The 19,785-nt window shown below is 42.5% G+C and overlaps 1 protein-coding gene across 2 annotated transcripts in view; it reads left to right on the top strand.

Annotated features, from left to right (window-relative positions):
- Positions 1-17,006, top strand: part of mtx3 (metaxin 3) — a 68,144-nt gene extending 51,138 nt beyond the window's left edge. The window contains exon 12 of one of the 2 annotated variants that reach the window (XR_005634290.1): positions 16,969-17,006. The gene's annotated coding sequence lies outside the window, so the exon portion shown is untranslated. Of the gene's footprint in view, positions 1-11,500; positions 11,638-16,968 lie in introns of those variants that run through there. The other variant, XR_005634291.1, reaches the window with a different exon arrangement.
- The last annotated feature ends 2,779 nt before the right edge of the window (positions 17,007-19,785 follow it).

A 19,785-nucleotide genomic window follows, 5' to 3' on the forward strand; every position in this document is an offset into this window, starting at 1 on the left:
AGCTAATGTTACTGATTTTGTGTTTTTGGATTTGTTTGCTTTTAGGTCTGCCTTTTAAGGAAAGTGCATAATGTTGCTGATTATTTTGCTCTTGCCCTATTTTGGTAATACTTTTTGAGTCCTGTTGAATGAATATGTACACATCAAGGATATACAGTACATGTTGAACTTTCTTGAGCTATAGCTTTTTTTTTTTAACATTTTTTTCTCCTCCGTTCAAGTAATTCTTGTGAACACAATATACCATTTTTACTTGTGTACCACGCGCCCTCATGTAAGACACGCACCCTAATTTTTACAAAGAAAATCGCAAAAATCGTTTTGCCCCATGTACAACGCACATTGTAATTGTCTAGGAAGCATTCAGAGAGAGAGCGCACAGTAGAGCGAGAGAGAGAGAGAGAGAGAGCGAGCGAGCCCAAGCAAAAGAAGTAAACCTTACAGAATTACATTTCCTTGTGTATGACGCGCACCTGATTTTCTAATGCTAATTTTCGGGAAAAAATGTGCGTGTGGTACACGCATAAATACGGTAGCTCAAAATGAATTAATAATGAACATTAAAAATAATATGTTATAATGTGATTAATGGGTACGGAGTGGTCTGGGATGCTGCCTCACTCAGCCCTGGGTATCTGGTTACTGTGTGTAGAGTCATCATGTATGCCTGAATGCCATAGACATACATGTTAGGTTCATCGATGACCCTGAATTGCACTGGTGGCCTGTTCTGGTGGGGGTTCCTGCCTCTGTCTCTCTGATTTGGACAAAGCAAGCAGAGGTGATGGATGGATATTTTCATATGTTATTTCTAAAGTATATGAAAACTAAAAGAGGCTTTCACCACATTCATGTGGTGGCCACTTTTTATAAATGAAAAATGGATTCCTCACTAAATACTGTATGACATACCATTTTCTAAGCCCACCTAATCTGAGTAGGGTCACTGGAGCCTGTCCCAGCAAGCAAAGGGCATAAGGCAGGAACCATCTATGGGCAGGGCACCAGTCCATCATGGGGTGAACACACTTTAGACACACACAGTAGGGCTAATTCAGCTTCACCCATCGATCTAACCTGTAAGCCTTTGAGTTGCAGGCAAAAACCCATACAGACACAGGGAGAACATGCAAACTGCATGCAGGGAGGACATATGAAGACGATAATCCTGACCTCCTTACTGTGAGGCAGCAGCACTACCACTGAGCCATCATGCCACCGCAATATTGTAGGCTTTACTCCTTACATCTAACTTATAAAGCAACTTTTGTTTTCTTGCAATGACTCAGATTTCACTTTTTCAGGAACATGTGTTAGCTGAGCCCTGGTGAAATGTGCTGATTTAGAATCCCACTAACAAATGGATTTAAGTGAAGCCCGTCTGTCTCCATCCCTGGAAACCACTTTATGAGTAAAGTAAATAAGAGGAGCATTTGTTTAGTGCCTGGCACACTTCTAATGAGGTTATTAGCAATTTATTGACCCTTTCATCTAGAACAGCCCTGCTGTGACTGAGCCTCAAAATGGTAATCCAAGAAGCTCCAAGTGAAGCTCATGAGTGTGAGGCAGGCACCTGGTTTTCATTCTGGACAGAGCGCCCATTTTTATGTGGATTCATAATGTAAACGAAAAGAAATGGGCTAGAGAGAACACAATTTCAGCTAATCTCAGCAAATGATCCATCATACTAGTGACTATGGTCTAATGAGATTTCCTGGATGAAAACATTTTAAAGGACCAGCACGGCCACAATGAGGCCGATGTCACGATCTGTGGAGCACCATATTGGCTTTTCATGAAAGCTCCAATTGATCAGCCTTGTGTGGCATCAGCAGAAAAAGAAACATTTGCGGTCTTCTGAAGTTAATTCTTCTTGAGATCACAGTATGATGAATGTGCTTTTTTGGAATCAGCGTTGTTTAACAGAAATTATTAAAACAGAATGGATAATGGCAAAGGCCATTTGACTAGCGGCATGAGGGTTATTTTAACTCAGTCGACCCAAGTGGCTTTTATTGTAGGAGAGGCTGGTATTTTTATCACACCTACACTTCACTTAAAAGATAGCTGACCATACTCTCCTAACCTTCTTCAGCTTGTCTTGAAGTTTGTCTCTGGCAGCTTACATGTAAAAGAGGCTTCGGCTCATAGCTCATATAACAGCCCTTGGTGACCCTCTCCTCACCTTCGGACTTTCTATGCAGACTTGAATATCTCCAAACCTCTGCCTCCTGCTCTGTTAAGTCACACTTATCAGCCTATCACAGTCTGCAGCTCCACTTGGTGTTATACCGTCAGGATGACTGCATCTATGGTTTTATTATCTCTAGACCCCAGATGGTTTATTAGAAGGAGTTCAAGGCAAAGCAGAGAAGCAGGTTCAAACATGATCAACAATCACATCCTCCTTTCCCCCATCTCTGACCTTGGTATCGCTGGGACTGCCCTCAGATTAGTTCAACTCCAACGATTTGTCATGGCAAAGAAAGCTGTCAAGCGTGTACCTGGCAAGAACGGGGCTCCCTAAGGATCGGCGCCTTGTCCTCTTCTCTCTATACACTTCATTATTAGGCCCCATCATCCAGTCCAGTGGTTTCTGTTAAGAATTCTATGCCAGTGATTTGCAGCTGTACCTGTCCAGAGGAGTACACAGTAACAACCGTAATGTCTGCATGTCACACTAATATTGCAACCTGGATGAAGGAGCACCATCTCAATCTGGCAAAGATGGACCTTCTTGTTACAAAATCTCTGATAAGCTTTGGTTCTTTATTGCTAACACCTTCCAAGTTGGTACACAGTTTTGGGCTGGAGATCGATGACCAGCTGCCCTTCATTAACCAAGTTGCAGCAGTCTCTCGGTCTTGTAGATTCACTCTATAGAACATCCGCAAGATCAGACCGTATTGTGAGCTGGAGGGCTGATCGCACCCCAAATAGAGACAAACGCCCCTGGGAAAACCACAAACCCTGAAACACTGACTACACATTGCTCCTTATCCTTGCACTATAACGCGTAATACAAGCCTCGCGTACTCCCGACTTATAAGCCTTGCGCAGCGCCTGTCAGTTTGGGAATTGATTGTTTGCTTTTATCTCTCTCTGCTCCTAGCGGAACTGTTATATCTGACTTGTCATGGAGCACGTTTAAGCTCATGTGTTTGCGGTGTCTGAATAAAAATCCTTCTTTTTTTTCTACGACCTTCTGTGTCTCTGTGCAAATCTGTGACCCAAGCGTGACAAGTGGTACCAGGAGTGGTTGCACAGATGGATGCCCAAGACTTATTTCAGAAGTCTAAAACATTTGCACTTAAAGACTGGAAACTAAACATGGATGACCCAATCCGTGCGCAAATTCAAGATTTGATACATAAAGTGCACTGTTGGTTTGAAGGAGACGTAATGGAAACAGTTGTCGTGAATATATTACTGGCCGGCATACCTGAAGTTCTTCGAGATGAATTTCTACGCCATGATATTAAATCATTAACGATTATGTCCAGACGATTAGAGGGTTCACAGTCCACTTGGAGAAAGAGCGGTGGATTTCGTGCTGCTTCGCAACCTGTGAACGAACGCCCAGGACATTCTCGCCGCTCGATCGACAAGCTGCAGGACCTGAAAATCTAATGGGGTCAGGTAGGACCCCGGGAAATCCAGTCGTAGATGGGACGCCTGTTTCTGGGGAGACAGCGGCAACAGCGGGTCGACAAGACCGTGGAGGCTACAGAGCACGGCGACGTGGACGCCGCAGAGGATATTTCGAAACGGAGCCGACCGTAGATGTTTCCGATGTGATCAGCTCGCCATTTGGCAAGAGATTGTCGCTTGTCTCCAGCTCATTCAATGGGATTGGACTGGCCGAGATTTGTTGCTCAACTATTACATGTCCGGATGGAAAAGATGGCTTGTTGATCCCGGTGAAATTGGGACACAAAGAAATCTCAGCATTGTTAGATTCGGGAAGTGACCTTTGTATTGTGAGACGAGACTGTCTTAATGAACAATGCCTTAGAGACTGTGAGACTGTAAAATACGCTGTGTACATGGTGATGTTAAAGATTATCAGACTTTACTTCTTCCTTTAACTTATAGGGGGCGCCACTTTAAGGTTTGGTCTGCCGTTTCGGACTCGTGCCCTTGGCCATTACTCATAGGACGGAGAAATGCCCTTTTTCGAAACTGATTAATAAATGTAAGGGACCAGTAGTCCAGTCCACTAATGAACTTGGTGGGGGGGGAGAAGAAGAAGAAATCCAAGACGAAGAACTGGTAGCGGCCGGGAAAATCTAGAGCCCAACTTAGATATTGAACCCGATCTCTCCAGCGAGACGGAGGAGGTCACCCCCGACAATCTTCCAGAATGGGCTGCTCCTTCTACATCTTCCCAGATTGCAAACGCCTCGAACACAAACCGAGTGTTAACGAACAATCAGATTTTGTGCGTTTGCAGCATACTGATAGCTCATTAGAATATGCATTTAAACAGGCTCGCCCTGCTATTGACTCTTATTACCAAGAGCGTAATTCCGGGGGTGTGAAAACCCCACACTTTATAGAAAAGGACGGTTGCCTTTTCAGAGTGATCTCAGATCATTTGGAGGGGGAATTTATTGAACAACTGGTGGTACCTGAAGCACATAGGGAAACTGTTTTGCATCTGGCACATTCACACATCTTGGGCACCTCGGTGCCGACAAAACTAGAGACTGGTTATCAAAACGATTTTATTGGCTTAATATGGGAAAAGATGTTGAACGATTTTGTACTTCATGTCCAGACTGCCAGATCGTCTCTGCTTATAAGCCTCCTCGGGCTCCCCTTTGTCCTATGCCCATATTGGAAGTTCCCTTTCAGCGTGTGGGATTAGATATTGTGGGACCATTACCTAAGACTAAGGATGGGTACCAATATTTGCTGGTGTTGGTTGATTATGCGACACGATATCCAGAAATGATCTGCTGAAAAAGGCCAACTCTTCGGCTGTAGCTAAAGCACTATGTGAAACTTTTACTCGTATTGGTATCCCTAGAGAAATCTTAACTGATCAGGGCACACCTTTCACTTCTCGCGTGATGAAACAATTGTGTGACAGCTTTGCTATTAAGAAATTGAGTACTACTGTTTACCATCCTCAAACGAATGGTTTAACCGGCGATTTAACAAAACATTGAAACAGATGATCAGGCGAGTTGCTCATAATGATCCCACAACATGGAACACTGTCCTACCGTTTGTTTTGTACGCGCGAGAATCACCACAGGCGTCCACTGGCTTGAGTCCCTTCGAGTTGTTATTCGGCAGGCGGCCGCGAGGCATCCTGGATGTGGTACGTGAGGAATGGATAGGAAACGAGAGAGCAGCTAAGGGTCCAAGCTTTGCAGATCGACTAATTTCGTTGCAAGACAGAATTTCTATGCTTTCCTCTATTGCTGTGGAACACCAACAACGAGAACAGGAAACTCAGAAGCGTCTTTACGATAGGCGCAGCAAGCTCCGTGAGTTCAAACCTGGCGATCGTGTTTTGGTACTGGTTCCCTCGGATCCACACAAATTCTTAGCTAAATGGCAGGGCCCGCCATTATTGAGGAGCGTATGAGTCCAGTAAATTACAAGGTTAGAATACCGGCGGCGCAAACCATTCCAGATTTTACACATTAACCTCTTGAAGGAATGGCACGACCGACAAGAGGTTAACACTTCCTTGGCTGCTGTTTCTCAGTCCGATGTTACCATTGGTAACGATCTTACTGACACGCAAAAGACAGAACTGTTATCTTTGATAGAACGGAACACTGATGTCTTTTCAGATTTACCAGGCAAGACTAACATTACAAAACATAAAATTACCACTGCACCTGATGTTCGCGTACAGATGCGGCCGTTCCGGATACCGGAAGCGCGAAATATTGTGCAAGAGGTAAAAAAGATGCTGACACTGGGTGTAATTCGTGAAAGTAAAAGTGACTGGTGCAGCCCAGTCGTATTAGTCCCAAAGCAAGACGGTTCGGTTCGGTTCTGTATCGATTTCAGACGCTTGAATAAGGTCTCTAAATTCGATGCTTATCCCATGCCCCGTGTCGATGAACTGTTGGAAAAACTGGGTCAGGCGAGCTATATCTCCACGCTAGATCTCACGAAGGCTATTGGCAGGTGCCTTTAGAGGCTAGCAGTTGTGAGAAAACGGCATTTGCGACTCCTGACGGACTCTATGAATTTACAAGACTCCGTTTGGTCTTCACGGGGCACCTCTAACTTTTCAGCGTATGATGGATCAGATCCTACGTCCTCACTCTGAATATGCTGGGGCATATCTTGACGATGTCGTGATTTTTAGCAATGATTGGAAAACACACTTAGAGCGGCTTCAAGCCGTTCTTGAAAGCTTGAGACACGCTGGCCTTACTGCTAACCCTAAGAAATGTAAACTAGGCATGTCCGAGACTCATTACTTAGGCTATTCTATGGGCAAGGGTTTACTTAGGCCACAATTAAGGAAAATAGAAGAAATGCTTGTTTACCCGAGACCTGAGACACAGAAACAAGTACGCCTTTCTGGGACTCGCTGGTTACTACAGAAAATTCATTCCAAATTTTGCACATAGAGCTGCTCCTCTTACAGAACTTACTAGAGGCAGAAAAACCGACCTGTCCTGTGGACAGAAAATTGCGAACGTCTTTCAACGATTTAAAAAAAGCATTGTCTTCTTACCCGGTTCTAAGGAACCCGGATTTCACAAAAGATTTTATCTTGCAAACAGACGCAAGTGCATTTGGTGTGGGCAGTCCTGTCACAAATTTTTGATGGAGAAGAACATCCAATCACATATTTGAGTAGGAAATTACTTCCTAGGGAACGCAATTATTCTACAATTGAGAAAGAATGCTTGGCAATTAAGTGGGCTGTGGAAGCGCTTCGCTATTACTTGTGGGGACGAAACTTCACTTTGGTAACTGATCATGCTCCACTCCAGTGGTTGTACCGACAGAAAGATACAAACTCTCGTCTAATGAGATGGTTTCTGGGTTTACAACCTTACAGTTTCACAGTAAAGCACCGACCAGGTTCTGAACACGTCAACGCAGATGTATTATCACGACTAAATGAACCTAGTACAGAGAGTCGCTTGATTCACAGGAATGTGAATAAAGCTGAGGGGGAGGGTGTGAGCTGGAGGGCTGATCGCACCCCAAATAGAGACAGACGCCCCTGGGAAAACCACAAACCCTGAAACACTGACTACACATTGCTCCTTATCCTTGCACTATAACGCGTAATACAAGCCTCGCGGTACTCCGCCGACTTATAAGCCTTGCGCAGCGCCTGTCGGTTTGGGAATTGATTGTTTGCTTTTATCTCTCTCTGCTCCTAGCGGAACTGTTATATCTGACTTGTCATGGAGCACGTTTAAGCTCATGTGTTTGCGGTGTCTGAATAAAAATCCTTCTTTTTTTCTACGACCTTCTGTGTCTCTGTGCAAATCTGTGACCCAAGCGTGACAGTATCTAACAGACAATGTAGCACAACGTCCAGTTCATTCTTTGATCTTGTTACGTATGGACTACTGCAACTCTCTGCTGGCAAGAACACTGACATGTCTCATCAAACCACAGCAAATGAATCAAAATGCAGTGGCACGTCTGGTGTTCAACCAGCCAAGGTGGGCATATGTCGCTCCTCTTTTCAGATCACCGCATTGGCTCCTTGTAGTGGGACACATTAAGTTCAGATCCTTGATGTTTGCCTACAGAGTAGTCAATGGGTCAGCACTTATACTTAATGAGACAACTGTGAGATCCTCTGCTTTATCTCAACCACTCTGGTCTGCTGATGAAAGGTGTCTGCTGATGCAACCTCTGTATGGCATCAAATGTCAATCCAGACTCTTGTCATGTCCAGGCCCTCAGCTGGTGGAATGAGCTGCCCACCTCCATTCAAAATTCTTACTTCCGCAATGTGTTTACAAAGTGTGTGAAGGCTCTCTTGTTTGGTCAGTTTCTGTCTAACCGATATTAGCAGGATTTGGAACTTGCCTGCATTTTGTTCTGAATTCTTCACTTGTGATGATTGATTTGGTAACTTTGTTCTTTAACACTTGCTCCTAAACAGTCCCCTAGTCTGATGTTTACTCGGTTATGGTAACCTCTTTGTAAGTCGCTTTGCATAAAAGCGTCTGCTAAGCAAATAAATATAAATAATTTTCTCTAAACTACAGTTGTTAATGTGCCAGAAACAGAGGCAAAGCCAATGGATAATCGTATAACCAGGATGGATAGCAGCAGCTCCTCCTTCTAGGAGTCTAAGCATGCAGTGTGTCTAGATTAGGGGTGTCCAGCTCCACTCCTAGAGGGCCGCAGTGGCTGCAGGTTTTCATTCTAACCATCTTCTTAATTAGTGAACCGTTTTTGCTGCTAACTAACTTGTTTTGCCTTCGTTTTAATTGACGTGACTCAGACCCCTCAGTTGTTTCTTTTTCCTTAACGAGCAGCCAAACAATAATGAGACACAAAATGAGCCACCACACGACCAGCTTACCTGAAAATAAAGAAAGGTGAAGGTCTCAGTCATGTTGATCTGACCATGTCACCAAAACATCTTGACGGTGGTTTAAGGAAAGATAGAAAGCTAACCTTTTGATATGGCAGAATGAGAGCAGCAGCAAGTCATGATTTTCAATTGGTTGGAGGTTGAAGCTGCGATGTAGCAGACCATCTGTTGGCTCGTTTCAGGTCTCATTTCTGTTTGGCTGCCATTTAATGAAGAAACAAATCAATTCAGAAGACTGAATTCATAAAAACAGGGCTATATAAATGAAGGGAAAAGGAGTTAATTAGCACCGAAAACTAATCACTGATTAGGAAAACGGTTAGAATGATAAGCTGCAGCTACTGCAGCCCACCAGGACCGGAGCTGGGGACCCTTGGTCTAAATATCAGGTGGCTCTTTCAATCTTGCGTTGTGATTCTGAACTGACGGGTCAATGGAAGAAAATAGAGACCCTAAGGTGCAAGTGGGCTGTATATTTATGTTGGCCTTGTGCTTTCCAACTTTACCCCTTGGACCAATGTGGTGTCATAGTTTAGGAGCCACCACACTTGCCATGTGCCTGCCTTGTACCTTTGAGGCAAACCTGATCATGCATGACGTACAATATGTTCTCAAACCTTCTACCAATCGATGATCAACTTGTGGCCTGGAGAGAGAGCAGAATGTGTCTGTTGGCCTTAGCAAGCTCCACCTGTGGTTAAGGTGTGAAACTAGATAAGGTATCAAGTTAGCCAGCCTTAAGTTCCTCTTGTGACTGGTCATGTGGTGAGCAAAGCAAACAAATCTATTAGCCAAACAATTATGGTGGGAATCTGCTGTGTGAATCAGCCCGCAATCTAGGAGTTATCTTTGACTCTAGCATGTCATTTAAAGCACATATTACAAAGTTGTCCAAATCATGTTTCTTCCATCTTAAAAATGTTGGGAAATTAAGGTGCTTTCTAAATAAGCAGGATTCTAAGAAATTAATTCGTTCATTTATTTCTAGTAGGATTGACTACTGCAATGCTGTGTTCACTGGATGTTCAAACTGTTCTTTATACAGCCTCCAGTTAATCCAGTGCTTCTCAATTATTTCCTGTCATGCCCCCCCTAGGAAGAAGAAAACATCTCGTGCCCCCCACGCGACTATAAATAGTATCATTTGTCTATAAAATTGTTATAAGTACAAGTACAAGTATAAAAAAGCATGTTCCCCGAGGTCAAACGGAGCCGGGGGGGGCGCGCCCCACTATTTGAGAAGCACTGAGTTAATCCAACATGCTGCTGCAAAAATTATTACAAGAACAAGAAAATATGAACACATAACTCCAGTTCTTAAATCCTTACATTGACTTAAGTTTAGGGCAGATTTCCTCCTTTTAACATATAAAGCATTAAATGGCCAAGGTCCAGCTTACTTGTCTGAACTTATCATGACTTACAAACCTGAGCACACATTAAGATCTCAAGATGCCGGTCTGCTTATGATTCCAAGGATTAATAAAATAACAGTGGAAGGTCGAGCTTTTAGTTAGAGGGCCCCTAAACTGTGGACTGGTCTGCCTGCTACTATAAGAGATGCCCCTTCAGTCTCAGCTTTTAAATCCCGCAGAATGGCCAAATGGGGCAAGCAGCTTGATGGCTGAGGTCTCCAGGACCATAAACAAATCATAATCATATTATGTAATATCATCTCCTGTTAAATTCCACTCTGTATTTCTAAAATTTTTCTTTTATACTGGATTGTGGATTTGTTCTGTTCTGTGTATTGTATTGTATTGACCCTCTTCTCTTTGACACCCACTGCACGCCCAACCTACCTGGAAGGGGGTCTCCGTTTGAACTGCTTTTCCCGAAGTTTCTTCCCTTTTTTCCCTACAAGGAGTTTTTCCTTGTCTTCTTAGAGAGTCAAGGCTGGGGCTGTCAAGAGGCAGGGCCTGTTAAAGCCCATTGCAGCACTTTGTGTGTGATTTTGGGCAATACAAAAAATAAATTACATTGTATGTATTGTATTGCTGTAGAATACAAGAAGGTTTTCCTAATATATGCTTCATCATTATAACGACATATGAAAATTTAAAACGGCACACTTGCATACAGTCTGTTCCCATATCAGCTGCTGATATGCTTGTATATGTTAAAATACATAAACATGTTCAGTAAAAGGCAGCTCAGTCTATGTGTGAATATATAAAACTGGCAAAAAAATAATGTATACATTATGTGTGAATAACTATTTAAAACATAAATCACAGCAAGTATATTTGTTGCAATCCACATTTCCATGTTATCACCTGACAATCTTTTTGCCCAAGGAGCCTCTTTAAATGACTCTTTTACTAACACTTTTTCTTATTTTTCTCCTGTGTCATGTAGTTCAAGTTTGTCTCACACTTGGGACCTTATTGTAAAATTCATCCATCCATCCAACCATTTTCTAACCCGCTGAATCCAGATACAGGGTCACGGGGGTCTGCTGGAGCCAATCCCAGCCAACACAGGGCACAAGGCAGGAACCAATCCTGGGCAGGGTGCCAACCCACCACAGTATTGTAAAATTCAGATTAAGGTTTTGAGCCACCCATTTGGTGACCCATTCTGTACTTTGTCCAATTTTCGTCATGTTTTAACTTTCTCGTTCACTTCATTGACTTATTCTACAGGGTGGTCCAGATCTAATTATGCAGATCCAGATCGTCTGGATGACTTTGATTTATGCGGAGACAATTCCAGTTTGGCACAAAGACGATTCTTCATGTCGTCAGTTCACACACTTCTCAATGGTCTGGGATTTTTCGGGAGATTTTCTATGCAATAAACTTAATAAGTTATAGCGTAATGAAAATTGCATAATTAGATCTGGAACACCCTATAGTATGAATACATCTACAAGCCTACCAGTAGTCTGTCTGCGACTTGTGAAATCCTCCTCTAAATTAAATATTTATCTTGCCCTCCCGCTTCTTGCAGATGAAAGTGCTCTCTCTTCATTTAGTTCTAAATTCAGAATAAAAAGACAAGGGTATGGACATTGACCAAGGATATACAGGCACAGTACCTGCCCTAAAAACATGGACTCACGTGAAAAGGCAAATAGACTGGTGGATATCGTCAGCTGTAATGGGAAGTAATAGCTAGCATATAGGTTGGTAATTTTTTTTTTATCATTAATGTCTAACAATATCCTAATTTTAAAATGTTTAACCTGTCACAGAAGCTGAATGAGCCAGTTGTTGCTTGGGCTCATTTATAATAATAATTAATAATTCCTTACATTTATATGGTGCTTTTCAAGGTATTCAAAGCGCTTTACACAGGCAATGGGGAGCCATTTAAACCACCACTAATGTGCAACACCCACCTGGATGATGCAATGGTAGCCATTTTGTGGCAGGATGTTCACCACACATTAGCTGTTAAGTGGTATAGCTAGCCTTTCAGAAATAGGGGATGATTAGGGGCCCAGAATGACCAGGCCACGGTGGGCAATTTAGCCAGAACATTGGGATACACTCCACACTTTATGAAGGATGTCCAGAGATCTTTTATGACTAGAGAGACAGGACCTCGGTTTTACGTCTGATCCAAAGGACGGCACCATTTTTACAGCACGGTGTCCCTGTCACTGCACTGTGACATTAAGATCCACAATCAGACCACAGAGTAGGCACCCCTGCTGGCCTCACCAATACCTTGTCCAGCAGCAACCCAAGCTTTTCCTAGATGGTCTCCCATCCAAGTACTGGTTGGGCCTGAACATGTTTAGCTTCAGGTGGATGATCTCTTCTGAAGTGCATATGGTGTGGCTGCTGTCCCTACTAGATCAGATAAGAACGTTTCTTAAGTGTTGCTGTGGGTGGGTGGCTGGAGGCTCTCCATTGATCTGGAGGTAACCGTAAACACCGAGTGCTTTGCTATAATCTGCTCCCTCACTGAGTTTCAAAGCTTTGATACTCTATCTGTGATATCAGAAGGATGCGTTTAGTTGTACAGGTGACACTTACTGGCCTCTGGAGGACTAGTTTTGGAAGGATGAGCACCCTTTCCTCTTCCAGGAAGACAGCCTGGGGAAATACAGGTAGACAAGACAAAAGGCCGGAGATAGGATATGGCTGGGATTGGCTTAGCTTCCATCAAGTCCGTATTGGAGGATGTTATGATGAGCCTTACACCATTTGAGTTTCTGAAGGCCCATTAGTCTTGAAGCCAATTATTTTTTGAATGTCTTGTGTTTTTCTCATTTTGTCTTTCTCAGTATGAGTTTCACAAATATCAGCTGATGTTTGAGAATTCTGTTTTTGTCAAGTCCTCATTAGTGCCTTCTTCACCTTTCTTCATCTTTTTCTACACAAATAATATTTGTCGTCTGTTCGCAGAAGTCCACTCAGTTCTTGAAACTGCTTGGAGCAGAGGCGGTTTTGCATGGCGTCTGCCTTTTCAGAGCATTCTTTGTGTGTCCTTGAGCAGCGTTTCCCTCGAGGGCCATTAGTTCTGATATTTATTGCATCCCAAATCTCAGACGCACTAAGCTTCCCTCGATGGCTGTTGTATTCAGCACCTCACTGTAATGCGTTTACCAGAATCTGGAATAGTGGGATACTAGCTTAGGTCAGCTGGCGGCAGTTTTTCAAAGTGAAGTCAGTTTTTATGGTGTTTTATGGTGTTATATTTAAAAAGAGAGGAATCCGAAAAAGTAAAAAAAAAAATTAAAGATCTTCAGTCCAGTTTTCTGAGCTCAGTTCTTCCATTACAGAACATCACAGCAGCAGTTAGAAAGGAGAAACCGGCGCCAAACAGGGTACTAACTCATTGCAGAGGACACTCGGTCACATTGTCCCAGTTAAGAGCCACAAGTCAACCTAATCTGCACATCTTTGGAAGGCAGGAAGAAAGCCGAGTACCTAGAAAAACTCCACGTGGACACAGGAAAAACGGGATCCTCGTCAAGATACTGAACCCGGGAACACAGACATGTGAGGCAGCAATGCATAACACAGTGCAAGTCTGAAGCAGGAAGAGTTTGGAGTGGCGCCACATATTATCTTCTTGTGTTCGTCTCTGCAAATGATGTCGTCGTCCTAGAATGTCACTTCATTTGGTTTACCTGTATAGTGTGTCACACACAAGATACTTCAGGGAGTATCTGCTGCTAATTCCATGCCGAGTCGAGGGTTGGCACTGTCACCTAATGGCTCTCCTGTTCTTTTGCTTTCAAAACAGACGATCGATGGTGTAAAGACACAGTGACGTCACTTATGGTTTTAGTCAGCTGAACCCACTTCTTACTTCAGGGTCACCTTAAATGAGTCACCACCACCACCACCACACCCTTTACAGTGTATGGTTCAGGCCTGTCGATGATTGTCAGTGTTTTTGTCTGCCTTCTGGTGCCCCAACACTTCATCATTGTTTTATTTCTCTACCTTTCAAGTGGCAATGCCTTACCTGCTAATTTGCTCTGCAGCTGTGGGGCACAGGTTCCCAAAAACGAGATCTGATTTTGCCCTTTTGCCATAATTTTAAAACCCACAAGTCCCAGCTCAACCCCTTGCTTTTTCAATCATGAACCACAAGGCAAGGGGGTTAAAAAGGAATTGACAGAGAGGTGACCCAGTCCAAGAGGAATAACTAACTGAATAGGAGTGAAAGAATCAGTGGTTGGATTTGGGAAGTCGTCCTAAGATCAGTGATAATATGGAAGGACCTAAAATTCAACAAGAAGTGCTCATTTGAGAACTGTTGGGAATCAAATGTGCACTGAAACACTAACTTTGCAGGAACTGGTAGGATCTTTCTATATAATACGCTACCGCGGCTGTTCGTTTGTCTGTCCGCGATTTTAAATCACCTGGAGCTCACAAGCCGTTTGACCTATTGACCTGAAGTTTGGTACACATATATTACGTGACGTCTACTATCTGCTTGCGGGGTGATGATTGACCTCCAAGGTTATTCCTTTTTTTATTTTTATTTTATTGTTGATTCAACTCAGCAGCAGGGCAGCCGTGCGAGCCATGTGTACGGCGCCGGTCTCATTCCCTACCACTTTCGCCGTCACTTCCCCTACCTCTTCATATCTTAAATCATTCTTGACGCAGATTGAAGACTTAAGTGCCAGCTTAAGTGAAAAATTAATAAAAAAACATACTAAGTAATTGCAACACAAACACTGACTTAATCACGTTTCACGCAAAAAGATGCCAACGACAGAAGAGAAGAAGCAGGCCTCTAGGGTGGAGAAAAGAAGAGCTGCTCAGGAAGGAGCAAACGCATCAACCTCTGAGCAAACAAATGCTAAACATACAGAGAAAGAGGAGGAAAGCTAGGAACACTCAAGTCAAGTGTATTCAATGTACGTTATCATGCAGTGCGCTGTTACAGGTTGATAATATTATTGTTCTGAAAGGCTGATCCTTAACACAACATATGGATGCCACATTAATGTATTTTGGGACTTATGAGTCATGTGTTAAGATTCAGATTTAGCATATAAGTGTTTAGAGCTTGTAGGTTTGCGGCATCTCAGTAGATGGAGCAAACTACAGAGATATTCTAAGTAAAAAACCTGCTCAAGGCGCTCTGGACCTCAAAATGGGATGAAGGTTCACCATCCAACAGGACAATGAGACTAAGTACAAAAAAATACGAGTATAATAAAAGGTTTGGTGTGCTGACATTACAATATTTCCATTATCTACATTTTAATTTTCGGCGCATGCATTACACATCCAACCTTTACTTAAATAGAAATGATGAGCTAAACCAAATTCCAATAAAAGGTGCATTGTTTGCTTTTTTATTATTTGAATTAATTGTTGTAGATTTCTTTAAAAAATAAATTATAAACACTCAGTGGACAGATCACATATTGCCATGTTCCTGTGTGGCTAGTTGTGCATGTTTTACCGTAAACTTCTTTGGGGTGTGAGTGTCACAATATGACTAGTGAAGCCCCCCTCCTTCTTTCATCATTCTGAGCCAGATGCTCTTCCATGATTTATGTTGTTTTATTTGCTCTTCTTAGCTGGCACACTGTCCTCATTGTCAGAGCTCTGGGCATTCGACGTGACCAGCCAGCAGTCTTTTTGAATGGTGTTTAGTTTCTGGGGTCTCATGATAGATTTGTGAAGATGGCTACTAATGTGAACAGCCCTAAAACTCTTCTGGTAACCACTGAAGGAGTCAGCTGGTCTCAAGACTGGCACCTCTCTAACTTATGAATGCACATGAAGAACCAACTGGCCCCTCCTGCCCCTTATTTATTGATTAGCATTTAGGCTTATTTTCAATAAAGGCAAATGAAAGTACATAAAGTTTCAAAGCCTACTTTAGTGTTTTAGTATCCATCCCATCCATAATCCATCCCGTTATATCCTAACTACATGGTCACGGGGGTCTACTGGAGCCAATCCCAGCCAACACAGGGTGCAAGGCAGGAAACAAACCCTGGGCAGGCCGCCAGCCCACCACAGGGCACGCACACACACACACCTTCACACCAAGCACACACTTGGGACAATTTAGGATCACCAATGCTCCTAACCTGCATGTCTTTGGACTGTGGGAGGAAACCCACACAGACATGGGAAGAACATGCAAACTCCACGCAGGGAGGACCCGGGAAGCGTACCCGGGTCACCTAACTGCGAGGCAGGAGCGCTACCCACTGCGCCACTGTGCTGCCCGTGTTTTAATATATTCTCTCTAAATCATCTCGTGCAGAGATCTAATTATTGTATAATTTATAAAACTAGAATGTCTACGGTGCATGCCAGCATAACGAGATGCCCAGACAAGGAGGTCTATGACTCCTTGGACCACACCACAAATTTCCTTCCTTTGAGTATAGTCAATGGAAAAAATAAACAATAGCTGTTAGGAAATAGTTTGGCTAGTTTAATACAATCCACATTAGCTTTGATAACTTGAATGTGGTAAAATCAAAATGTAAAGTACAAGACGTACCTGTTTTGTTTTATTAGACTCTCTGCCGCTGTGTGCTGTCCAGAACTAAAACCAACAAGGGAGCAGCGTAACTAGAGAGGCAGCGCCATCTGCTGGAAGAGAGTGGAACAGACACTTTTAGTTGAATTCCTGGGTCACAATTTTGCATAACCTTACATTCTCAGATTCACTTAGTACATTGAAATTAGTTTTACATATTTTAGTAAATGCAAAAACTAAAAAAAAAATTAGAGAGTGCATTTTTATATTTTTTTTTTCGCCAGAGGTTCAGTTGGATGCATACATAAATTCTGCATGAAGCAGTTGTATCATGTCCCACTTTCTGGTTTGTTGTTTGAATTTACTTTTATGTTTTTAATATATTCATATATTATTTAGAGGTTTTATTGTTGTTTATTGGAATTATATTATAGCCTGTTTTTATGTACCAGGAGATTAAATAAATGTGTAAGTTTTTCACTTTTTGTTTTCAGGTAATGCAGGCATCACTAAACATGTGCTGTGGAATCAGGTACAGGAATACCCCAGGGCTGTTTTCTCTTTAATAAAATGAAGTTTTAATTTTTGAATGCACTCCTGTTTATTAGGGTGCTGGAGAGTAATGGCATGTACTCCTATTACAGACTCATTTTTAATTAGTGTACAAGGGGGAGTCAAGCTAAAGTTAGAAAATGGAATTTATCAGAAAATGGAATGAACCTTAACTAAACTGATAATGTCAGTTCCCAATGTCATCTCCACCCTTCTTAATGCACTTAATGCCTGGATTCCAGCAGGTTACAAGGTTTTGTTAAGGTTCATTCCGTTTTCTGATAAATCCCATTTTCTAACTGTAGCTCGAATTACCCTCATATTATCTACCCATCCATTTTGTAAGTAGCCTTTAACCAGCACAGGTTTGTATGCCAGCAGCATTGGATGCTGGTCATGACTAGTGCTGATTGATGAAATACGGTGAAGTGTTTATCGCAGCAAATTTGTAGGTTTGTGGACGACATCCTTAGCTATATTTTCCCTGAATGTTTGCCATACGACCGACTTAGTCAAACCTTTTTCCCAGCGCCCCATGATAATTTACGAGGTCAGTGTGACATCACAGAGCTGTAGCATGAGACTATATAATGTTGAGTCCTTCCATCATAGGCTCTGTGGGTGTTAGTGATGCCATTGTCACATTACATGACTTTTTGTCAGGTTTACCAATGGCAGTCACTGATAACCTGCGAAATTACATGACTAAACATTGCAGCCCATGCCACATTTACCGACTGTAGTTTTGCTCACCCCTTTTCCTGAGAGCTAAGACTGTGTTGCCTGTTGGAGCAACACAATATGAAGGGTTAGCGGCTGCAGCAAGTTCAGCTGTTGTCCAGCTCTGGTAAGCATAGATTTAAATTTTATCAGAATGTTTGTTATCTCCATTATGCATGAGAACATGAGATAAAAACTTTTTCTTGGTCATCATTACCATCTATCAGGGTTAAGTAATATACGCTAATATCTTCTTTTTTGGTTGTTATACCTCTAAGGATGAGATGTGTCGGAGGGGAATATTTTTGTACAATGGGGGATCTTTTTTTTTTCTCTCTTAGGCAAATTTCCTGAATAATGTGTTACAACAACAACATTTATTTCAATAGCACATTTTCATACAAATAATGGAGCTCAAAGTACTTTACATGATGAAGAAAAAGAAAAAAGGACAAAGTAAGAATTAAAATCAGAGAACACCAATAAACATAGAATAAAAGTAAGGTCCGATGGCCAGGGAGGACAGAAAAAACACAAAAAAAACTCCAGGAGAGAAAAAAATAAAATCTGCAGGGGTTCCGAGGCCACAAGACCATCCAGCCCCCTCAAGGCATTCTACTAACATAAATGGTCAGTCCTCGTTGTATTCAGGGTTCTCATGGAAGGACTTGATGATGACGGTCGTGTGGACTTCTGGCCTTTAATCCATCAATATAGGGCCATTGTTGATGTGTCTGCTGTAAACAAGTCACCTGCTTTGGAGATCAGACTGCTGGGGTGATAAGTGAAAAGGTAAATGTCCTGTTACTGGTTATTGTGATGGCTGTCTACAGTGTATAGATATTTGCCTGTTTTGCCAAAAAGTCACCTGATTTGAAGTTTCAACTGTTTAAATATAAATACAAATACAACAACTTGGAAAATGTTTGTATTTACCTGGCTTGAAAATGATCATGTCTGGGGACACTGGCTTCTAATCAGCAAAATGTGTACTCCTTGATAGCTGGCAACAATACTTTTTGTTTAACATGTGTTTATATTGTTTGTCAAGCCCAGGAAACTGACACGTCCCATTGTCTAATCCATCGTCATGTTGATCTAGGCAGAGACTGAAGCAGATATATACATCTGGGCAGGGGGTGGTGTTCGGATGGCATAAATTGAGGGAACGGTCCACTGAGAACACTGCCAAGACCACTCGCACTCTTGCTGGCAAGACACAAGGTACACAGATGGCGACACTTACCTCCAGGGAGGAAGAGACAAGTCCACCAGAGAGACGCCAGCTGTGGGTCCAGCGAAAGAGGGAAGACTCAGGAAAGGACCAAGTGAAGCTAGCAGATGCAAAATGAGGCGTGCCTAGGTCATCGTAGCACCACAAGGGGCCCAGAAGTGAAAAGAAGGAACACTCACTCAACGAGGAAGAGACGCTGACAGGGATTTGACAGTTTGGCAAAACATCTTTTGGAAAGCAAGCATCCAGCGAACAGAGTGTATCCGTGGACAGCTGAACGAGTAATTATTGAGGAAACACATCATTCAAACTGAACTCCGCACCACTGAAGGTTGTATCTTCCACTTTTATGTTTTTAACTGACTTTTAGAGTATGGACGAGTGCAAAAAAAAAAAGTTTTCTTTCCTGATATTTTTACATTCTATTGTTACTTTTTCTACTTGGTGTACTTTATATTGTTACTGTTGTTTTTCCTGAAATTGCTGCCATGTCTTTCATTGTGTTTACTCACCGCCCGATTTAAAGAATCCCATGTCCTATTATCTGTAAATCTCAAGAGTTGCCAGTCTCTTAGTAAAACTGGGTGACACTCGTTACAGATGTGTGATTCTACAGTTATAGCAGAATACATGCGAGGGTTTAAAAAAAGAAAAAGGACGATCTGTCCGCTGCTTTTTAAACTGGCTTAATCCGTTTATTGGGTGGGCCACACCTTATCTGGGTAGCATCAGGCACAAGGAAGAAGCCAATCCTCATAGTGATGTAAGCTGGCAATCGGAAGGTTGCTGGTTTGAATCCCATAAA

This window comes from Polypterus senegalus, chromosome 7 (genome assembly GCF_016835505.1).
Source record: "Polypterus senegalus isolate Bchr_013 chromosome 7, ASM1683550v1, whole genome shotgun sequence".
Taxonomy (NCBI): Eukaryota; Metazoa; Chordata; class Cladistia; order Polypteriformes; family Polypteridae; genus Polypterus; species Polypterus senegalus.